At 45.1% G+C, this 9,614-nt stretch overlaps 1 protein-coding gene across 1 annotated transcript in view; it reads right to left on the bottom strand.

The window, feature by feature from the left end:
* SARDH (sarcosine dehydrogenase) overlaps window positions 1-3,916 on the bottom strand; it is a 56,323-nt gene extending 52,407 nt beyond the window's left edge. The window contains exons 1-2 of the mRNA XM_081178705.1: window positions 3,824-3,916; window positions 2,207-2,280 (exon numbers count right to left, since the gene is read on the bottom strand). The gene's annotated coding sequence lies outside the window, so the exon portion shown is untranslated. The remainder of the gene's footprint in view (window positions 1-2,206; window positions 2,281-3,823) is intronic.
* Between the last annotated feature and the right edge of the window lie 5,698 nt (window positions 3,917-9,614).

Raw genomic sequence — 9,614 nt, forward strand, 5'->3', positions numbered from 1 at the left:
GAATTCAAAGTCTCCCTGCTTGAAACCCTGGAGAACTGCTGCCAGACATTGCTGACAATACAGTGGTACCTCAGGTTACAGACGCTTCCGGTTACAAACGCTTCAGGTTACAGATTCTGCTAACCCAGGAATAGTACCTCGGGTTAAGAACTTTGCTTCAGGATGAGAACAGGAATCGTGCAGTGGTGGCGCAGTGGCAGCAGGAAGCCCCATTAGCTAAAGTGGTGCTTCAAGTTAAGAACAGTTTCAGGTTAAGAACGGACCTCCAGAACGAATTAAGTTCTTAACCCAAGGTACCAGTGTACTGAGCAATGTGAACCCCAATGGTTTGGACTCTGCAAAAAGCAGCTTCCAGTGTTTTGATAAGAGTTCTGCTATGCTTTTCATTAATCATCCATTTGCTTTTATCCTGCCTCTCATTTAGAAAATCTATTATTATTACTGGGTTATATCCAATGTTTGTACTACCTTTAATTGAAATTAATGGCATGACTCACTTAGGCCCATGAATTTTAATGGGTCTGCTTCAAGCGAGACAATCTATTATTATTTCATTTATATCCCACCTTTGTTGCCAAGAGCCAGCGGTTAGGAGCTTTGGACTTGCATATGAGAGCTGGCCTGGTTTTATTTCACTGCTCCTAATTCCAAGCTCCAGTGTGCACATCCCCACCCCCTCCAGGCTCCTCCACTATTCCATCAGAGTGAGTTTCTTGGAATCCTGCACAGTCAACGAATTCCTCTGTCAAGCAGGCTTGAATCTCTGCTTTTGCAGTAGGGACCTGAGACTCTCATTTGCAACACACACAAACCCTTTCCAATAGATGAAACCTTGCTTGAAAAATAGTAATTTTCCAACACAGCTCTCTGGTATGAATATAAACACCACAGCTTGAAAGAGACAGGATAGAACAGGGCAAATGCTTAAAATACACATCCCCATGCAATGCAGGAATTTTAGCTATAATATCCATAACAAAAGGCCACCCAACCTCTAAAAACCTCCAAGGAAGGAGATTCCACCACCTCCTGAGGGAGTTCATTCCACTGCCTAACAGCTCTTACTGTCAGAAAGTTCTTTCTGAAATTGTTGGTACAGGTTCTACCATCCAGAGCAGTAGAAAACAAACTTGTTCCATCTTCCATATAGCAGCCCATTGGATATTGGAAGATGGCTATCATATCTCCTCCTCTATTCCAGGCTAAACATCCCCAACTCCCTCAACCATTCTTCATAAGGCTTGGTTGCCAGACCCTCAATCATCTTGGTCGCCCTCCTCTGCACACCTTCCAGCTACTCAATATCCTTCTTAAATTGTGATGCCTAAAAGTGGACACAGTACTCCATGTGTGGTCTGACCAAGGCAGAATAGAGCAGTACTACGACTTCCCTGTTGATGCAGCCTAGAATGTATTAGCTTTCCTTGCTGCTGCATCTTACTGTTGACTCATGTTCAGTTTGTGGTCTACTAAGATTCCAAGATCTTTTTCATATGTACTACTCACAAGCCAGTGTGCCCCGTCTTATATTGGTGCATTATATATGCTTGCTTACTGAGACATATATAAAAAGCTGACTTAGGTAAAGGTAAAGGGACCCAGGACCATTAGGTCCAGTCGTGACCGACTCTGGGGTTGCGGGGCTCATCTCGCTTTATTGGCCGAGGGAGCCGGCGTACAGCTTCCGGGTCATGTGGCCAGCATGACTAAGCCGCTTCTGGCGAACCAGAGCAGCGCACGGAAACGCCGTTTACCTTCCTGCTGGAGCGGTACCTATTTATCTACTTGCACCTTGATGTGCTTTCGAACTGCTAGGTGGGCAGGAGCAGGGACCGAGCAATGGGAGCTCACCCCATCACGGGGTTTCAAACCGCCGACCTTCCGATCGGCAAGTCCTAGGCTCTGTCTAAACCACAAAGCCACTCGCGTCCCTTCATAAAAAAGAAAAGCTGACTTACAACAGGTCAAAAATAATAGACTTCTTCATGCAACAAAGAGTTATGGAACTTGCCTGCAGGAGGCAGTGATGGCCACCAACTTGGACAGCTTTAAAAGAGGATTAGCCCCATTCATGAAGAATAAGGCTATCATGCTTTACACAGTTGATGCATGGAACACAAAACATCCACTTCATGCACAGCTCATATACATGCCAAACACCACCCTCAAATGCAACATAAAGGAAAGTCAGCTCCATCCTGTTTACCTCTGAAGTCAGGTTGCTGCCGGACTCTTCTCTCTGGCTGCTAGGAATGCCGGGCTGGGCTGTCAACCACGCTGCTATTACACACAAAAATTAAGCAAGAGTTGAAAGAGGACACCAGATCAGAAGTGAAGGCAGCAGCTGCTGCTGCTATTGGCCAGGGGCTGCTAGTCCCAGAGTCCAGTCAGTGCATTTCTGGGAATGTGGAGTGACGTGTACACAGCTCATGTGCATGGGCATAGCCAAGGGGGAGCAGGCAGGGGCAGCTGCCCACCCCAACCAATAAAAATCTATAAAAATGCATAGCTAACTGAGGTTCTCCCCTGCCAAAAAAAGGCCTGCCCCCCTAACAAAAATCCTGGCTATGCCCATGCTCAGGTGGATATATCCTGCCTCAGAAGAAGAAGCTCCATCTGTGCATCTGTGCTCATTTGGGCAGCAAGCTTTGGCAGAGTCTGGCTTGAAATAGAATCACATAATTCTATGCTCCAATGGGCAAGCACAGATGTTTTTGGCACAATTAACAAAACGAGGGCATGCCTTGCATTGAACTTTGCACAGTACTAACTTGTGGGATTTGTTGATAGAAAATCTGTTGTCAGTGGCAGCACCGGGGGGCGGGGTAGAATTCATGTGGGCACAGCAGGGCAAAGTATATTTGTAAACTAACAGCATGTGTTAATAACCAGCAATGTAAGTAGCAATTGTGGGGGGAAGCGAATTCCTTGTTTAGGGGGGTATTGGCCCCCCCAATGCCACACATGTTTGTTTTATGTTTGCCATACATCTGAGATTTCCTGGACGTATACAGAATACTGCAGTCAGCAGTAGCGTCTGGACTGAAAAAATAAATAAAATAAAATAAAAAATAAATTAATTAATAACTAATGTCCAGGAAAATCTGGACATATGGCAAAAAAAGCTCAACATTTTTTTTGTTTGATGGTTGTTTAAAGAAACATCAGACAATATAATGCTGGAGGAGAGGGGGCAACTGAATGGATCTCCCCCCCTCAAAAAAAAGAAAATACATTGGGGAGATATTTGGGGCAGAAGTAGATTTCACAGGAACAGAGACTCATAAATGGCAGTTAATCCAAGTCTGCAAAGTGAATATTTATGCGTTCCCAAAGCTTTATACATAGCACTGGTCAGGTTTTCTAGATATTCTTTTTTTATATTACACCTTTTCATGGTTCTCCCCCTCTCCATGCTACCTTCACAACAACCCTGCGATGAAGGGCTAGGCTGAGACAGCGACTGGCCCAATGCCACCCAGTGAGAGTCACACTGCTGAGTTCGGGATTTGACCCCCTGGTCTCTCCCAACGGTCTACTTTAACCACAGCTACATCAGCCTTCCAATGTACATAGCCACTTTTACAGAGCTCTCTGCCCCACCGAGCTTACAATCAATTTGTTTCAGAACTGGAAGGAGACAACCGAAGGAGAAGAAGAAGAAGGAAAGGCAACCAGCAGCAGAAGAAAGAGAAAGAGAAAGAGAGAAAGAGAAAGAAAGAAAGAGAGAGAGAGCGCGCGAGAGAGAAAGAGAGAAAGAGAGAGAGAGAATGCAAGTGGCAGTGCACGCGTAAGTGTTCGTGTGTGAGAGAGAGGATTATACCTTTGCTTCTTTCTGAGCTCTTTCAACACCACCACACTTCTCTCCCGCGCCAGGAAACGAGGCAACTTTACAGCCAGAACCATTCCTTGTAAGAACAATCAAATGTGGGCAGTGTCGGCTAGCTGGGCTCTTATTGGACAAGAGACTGGAGAGGGAGGGTTTTGCCACAGTGCAGCTGAGGAAGGAGGGGCTGACTGTGTTGAAACTGGGTTAAAGAGCCAGACCTACCATAGGGGAAAGAGGGGCGGCTCAGGGATCACCTTCCGAGCTCTACTTTTGTACATTGCCATATTCTGTCGGTTGTAGGCTGTGCATTTTCTGAGCTCTGCAAAAAAATCCTGTGCACCAATTAAGGAGGAGACTTTTCCTTTCAATAACGTTTCCTTTATTGTATTTGTAAAAAGTATTTCTATTCCAGCCCCTTACAAAATATTAGGGAGCTGTCCAGCAAGGTAAAAAATCTTTAAAAGCAGTGTGAAGCAAGTCTTGAAAACGGCTGGCTAGACGAAAAATCGTTTTAAACAACTGCCTATGTCTGTCAATGTAAGCGAAAGGGAAAAGTTAGAGGCTGCTAGCCGCGTCTCTGCAGGAAGAGTGTTCCATGCAGCATGGGAACAACAACACCAAACACAGGGCTCCCACGGAAGGTGGGATTGGGCCCTCTTAACAGGGCGGATGACTAACTTGTAAACCGCTTAGAGGGTTTACTACAATCATAGAATCATAGAATCATAGAGTTGGAAGAGACCACAAGAGCCATCGAGTCCAACCCCCTGCCAAGCAGGAAACACCATCAGAGTGATAAACGTTCTTGAATAAACACATAAATGAAATAATTACCTCCAAGCAGAGCTTTGTGGCACAATAAAGGGCTATCAGTCTTGCAAGCAAAGGGAAAGTTCAAAGTTTCAGAATTTATTTATTTATAAGAATAATTATATTCTGCCATTCATAAAAGAAATCAAAGCTGTTTAAAATAGCAGCACCATCCCCGATACAATAAAAATGAATGTAAAATATATCCTCTCAGTTGTGTGCATTAGCTTTCTGGAATAGAAAGGGTTTCAGCAGAAGGCGCCTGCTGGATTGGGCATGTGAGCCTGCCAATGTTTTCCAAAAGGAGCTGAATTCAGGGCCTTCTCACTGCTTGCCCCCAGACTTTGGAACTCCCTCTCGAAGCCAGACCGGCCTTTTCCTTGTTGTCCTTTGACTGGCAGGTGAGGATTTTCTTGTTCCAGCAAGAGCAATAATTGACTACTATAATGAAAGAGCTGTGCTGTGCTGTTTTTATTGTAATTTTCTATATGTTTATAATAGTCTGTGTAAAAATTAGTGTGCACATGTGGGGCAGTGGAGAGGAAAAAACAAAATTAAGAACAGAAGCAGAAATATTGTGTTATTGGGGTACAGGAAAGCAAGAAACTCACAGCACAGGACATACATACAGACGTGGTCCTTTCCTGCAACCTTCTTCCTGCCCCCATAAAGCTAGGTGACTCTTAAGGAAGAAGGGGGTTGCCTGGGGGGGGGGAGAGGTAAAAAACAAGAGGGAGGAGGGATGTTGGAGTGTAAGGAGAGAGAAACACAGATGACACTCCCCATTTTCAGGGTTATTTTTACATCTTTCCATATAGGACTGGGGGGACTCTAAAAATGGAGGAAGGTGCTGGTGGGATTTTTTTGGGTGAGAGGGGGGCATTACAAAAAGGCAGAAAAAAGTTACAGGAGGGGACACACATGCACTTCCAAGCGTGCACATCATCCAGCTGTTTTGCTGTTTTCTTGCATTTCTCAATCCCTCTGTGTAAAACCACGGAGATGTTTGTTTGTTTGTTTGGTTGGTTGGTTGGTTGGTTGGTTGGTTGGTTGGTTGGTTTGGTTGTGTGGGGGAGAGGTGTTATTAAGATAAACAGTAGCAGCTAGCAGGCACCATTCAAAATCCTCAGATGCTGCTCGGAAGAGGACCCGGGAGATGCGAGAAATAGAGAGGAAAGCAGCTGCTTCTGCATATATGTTTTCATTTTATCTTTAAAGCAGGGCAGCGGGTTTTTTGTTTTTGTTTTTAAGAGGGAGAGAGAAATGCAGGAAGACACGGACTGCAAGTAAATTAAGGGAAGGGAAGAAAGGAGGGAAGGAAAGCTGCAGGTCCCCTAAACATTCCTCAAGTTTCCCCAAGGAGCTGCAGCTCACTGGTTGAAAACCGATGGTTTATTATGCTATGGTCTTAAAGCCTTCAGGCATTAACTAGAGCTAAGTGTCCTGGACTGACTGGATGAAGAGGAGTGGTGGGAGGCACCAGTTGGGGAAGCCCCAAAGGAAATCCCAGAGAAGGAAAGCTCAGAGCCCGGGGACTGGCGGTGGGACACTGAGGAGACGTCAGAGGGGGAAGATTGAGAGGGCCTGCTGGATACTGAAGGGACAACAGGGTTCATTGAGCAGAAGGAACCTGTGACAGGGAGAAGTTCGGACTCTGAGGCTGAGGCAGAAGGGAAGGAGTGTCAAGGGACTGCTGAAGAATCCAGAGAAGCTCCCTCTCCTGCTGCGACAAGCTCCTCTCCCCGATGATCTCCAGGAATGCACAGGATAATGAGGAGGGCAGAACAGGGACCGGAGGTGCTCAGACACCGTTTGAGACTTCTTGGGAAACATCTGGGAGAGCAGTCGTCTTAGGAGGGGTAGAAGGCAGGCACCTTCAGCCCTGGCAATTGCTCTATAGTGGCAAGACCGACTGGGAAGTGTTGCTGAGTTACATGTTTGTTCTTTGCATAAAGAGTTAACTTCTCATTGTGTGAGATTGTATGGGAAAAATATGGAATAACAGATACAATCTTGCTTAAAATGCATATAGGAAGTGCAGTGTAAGCGCTGGAAGTCAATCAATGAAATTTTATTATTATTTTCATATTGAGATATTTGTAGAATAAATTTGGAAGAAACTCTTCCAACTTTTCTTCTTCTTTTCTCTTTATTTTTTCTTCTTTTTTCTCTTTTGTTCCTTTTTCATGTATATGTGCCTATTTGAAGTGTATATGTGTGTATGTATTTGCAGTGTTTTGCTTATATTTTTGTAACAATAATGTTAAATAAAATTTAAATTAAAAAAAAACTTCACTGACAATGGATATCTGTTTCCTTTATTGCTGACCTGCATCTGACTCTAGCCCTGATACGAAGCATGCTGGTTATATGAGGCTGATATTTATACCACAAATTTTAAGAGGGGGAGGTTAGGTTGGTAACACAGCCCCTGTGTTGCATGCAGAAGGACCCATGTTTAGTCCTGGGCAATTCCAGGGGGGGGGGGGAGAGACCTCTGCCTGAAAGTCTGTAGAGCTGCTGCCAGTCAGTGCAGATAACATTGAGCTAGATGTACCTGACTCTGTAGAAGGCAGCTTCTTAGGTGGCTGCTTCCCTGGCAGCAAGACCTCTTGAACTCTATGATCAAGTGAGCAACCTAAGAAGTACCTGGCAGGGGTAGCCTCCACACTGTTGCCTGTTCTCTCCAGTCTTTCACAAGGAGCCTGGCCTGAAAGGGAGAATCTCTCTCTCTCTCTCTCTCTCTCTCTCTCTCTCTCTCTCTCTCTCTCACACACACACACACACACACACACCTCCGTTTCAGTGTGTACTCAGAAGTGACATATCTAGATAAGGATATGGCTATTTCTTGCGTGTTTCATAACTCTGTGGCTGCTATATGATCTGCCCAATCACCAGCATGAGCAAGCAGTTACCAAGGGGTGATTGGTTGAAGGGTGATTGGATAGCAGAGCAGGTAGAAGAGATACCCACCTTCCCTGCTTTAACTCATGCAGGATTCTTGGCAGTAGCTGACAAAGAGAGAGAGAGAGAGAGAGAGAGAGAGAGAGAGAGAGAGAGAGAGAGAGAGAGTTCTGAGAACCAGATGGAGATATCTGGAGGACCACTTTTGCCCCTGAACCTGAGATTTAGTTTGGGGTGCTTTTCATTAGGGAAAAACACCAAAAGGGGCAGGCATTGTGGTGAAAACCAGCATTCATATCAGAAGAGAAATTGTTTCATAGATTACATATCTGTTTTGAGTGTCAGACTGGGGAAATCAATAGTTCAGACACCTGACACACGAGTTGGTTGAGGGTCTCTCTTTGCTGAAGTTGCAGCACTGAAGTGACCCTTCCAGGACACAAGCCTGGGCAGTGTGTGTGGAGCTCATGGGCTGCCCAGATGACCAGATCCCCCTCTTCGGCTCGCTGTTGGGGTCCAAAGGAAAGCAGGGCAATATGTTTGGCCCCAACTTGGCTACAGGAGTTGCTCAAAGGAGGCATACAAGGTGCCAGCCAACCGCTTTAGGGACTCCACTCCAGATTTGTGGCGGAAATGTGGGATACAAATGTAAAATAAAATAAGTGAGGAGCATATGATGTTTTTACTCAGGTGCTACTGGGGAGTTTTGTCTGATGCAAATCAACAGTTCAGCATTTCTTCAGGAGAACATGGAAGTTTATTTATATAGCTACCTCCATTGGAAATTTGATTTTAAGTGTTTGCCATTAAACTTCAGTGTGGAGGTGGCAAAAATATCTCTCTTTGGCCTTACTAAAAATGCATTTCTCTCTCTCAAATCTTTTGCAAAGGGTCTGAGAGGGAGAGAATTTGGCACATAACCCTGTCTTCTGTATCCAAACCCTGCCAGCTGTGGGAAGACAGGGACCTTCAGTGTCCACAACTGCCTCATAGAGGTATGACCTACTGAGAAGAGTTGCTGTGTTCATTAGGCCTGGCACTCCTGAGCAGACCTTGTTTCTTCTAAGGAAGAGTAAACTTCACTTGCTCTATGTGATTTATTGCTGGGTCGCTTCTGACACCATCTAAAGGGTTGGGGGACATTCCATGGTCTATGGTCACCCAGCTTACCCCTGTTGTCTGAGGAAACCCCCAGCAAGCTTAAGAGAAACACCAGGATCTCCTAGAACACTTTTTCAAAAAACAGCTCTCTGTATTGAGGCCACTAAATCCACCACGTTTTAAATTATATGCACCAAATGTCTCCTAAATCAGTGTCTCCTTTTGGCCAAGTCTAGAGGCAACACAATTTTGTAGGAGGGTTTGAAGAAAAAATAATAATCTGTGGCTCTAGTTGCTGAAGCCTCATAGGGGGATGCCTCTTTTAAATAGATGCATTCTTCCATTTATTGTATGCAACAGAATCATGGAATTGTAGAGTTGGAAAGGACCCCAAGGGTCATCTAATTCAACCCCCTGTAGAGAATGCTATTCTTAAAGTAGGATTATTGGCCATGACGGCTGCAGCTGATATTAGGTGAAATCCAATAAATATGGTTCCCCACCCCTGATGTAAGAGGTGGCACTCCACTCTCACAAGAGAGTGCTTCTTTTAAAATAGGGACTTTTTCCCATTTCCTGCATGCAAGAGGAGAAATGCTGCCTCTTAGATCAGGACTAGGGCAGGTGTGGCCCTCCAGATATTGCTGAACTAGAACTCCTATCATCCGTGACTATTGGCCATACTGGCTGCTGGAAGCCTGGCTATATATGGAGGGCACCATGTTGCCTCCCATATCCCACAACTGTGCCAGGATTCTGAGAAAGACATGCAGGTGATGGGAGCATCTATGTGTCTCAAGCAGCACCTCTGCCATTCCTGTTTGCCTGACAATCACAATCGCAAATGGATTGTCAGTTCCTCTCCCCATCTATAAACCAGACTTCACATGATCTTATATAATCTCCCATCTTCCATCCAGCCCCAGTTCAGGGGTAGTGCAAAAAGAACCAAACGAGAGCAAACAAA

The sequence above is a fragment of the Podarcis bocagei genome, assembly GCF_964188305.1.
Source record: "Podarcis bocagei genome assembly, chromosome: Z".
Lineage (NCBI taxonomy): Eukaryota > Metazoa > Chordata > Lepidosauria > Squamata > Lacertidae > Podarcis > Podarcis bocagei.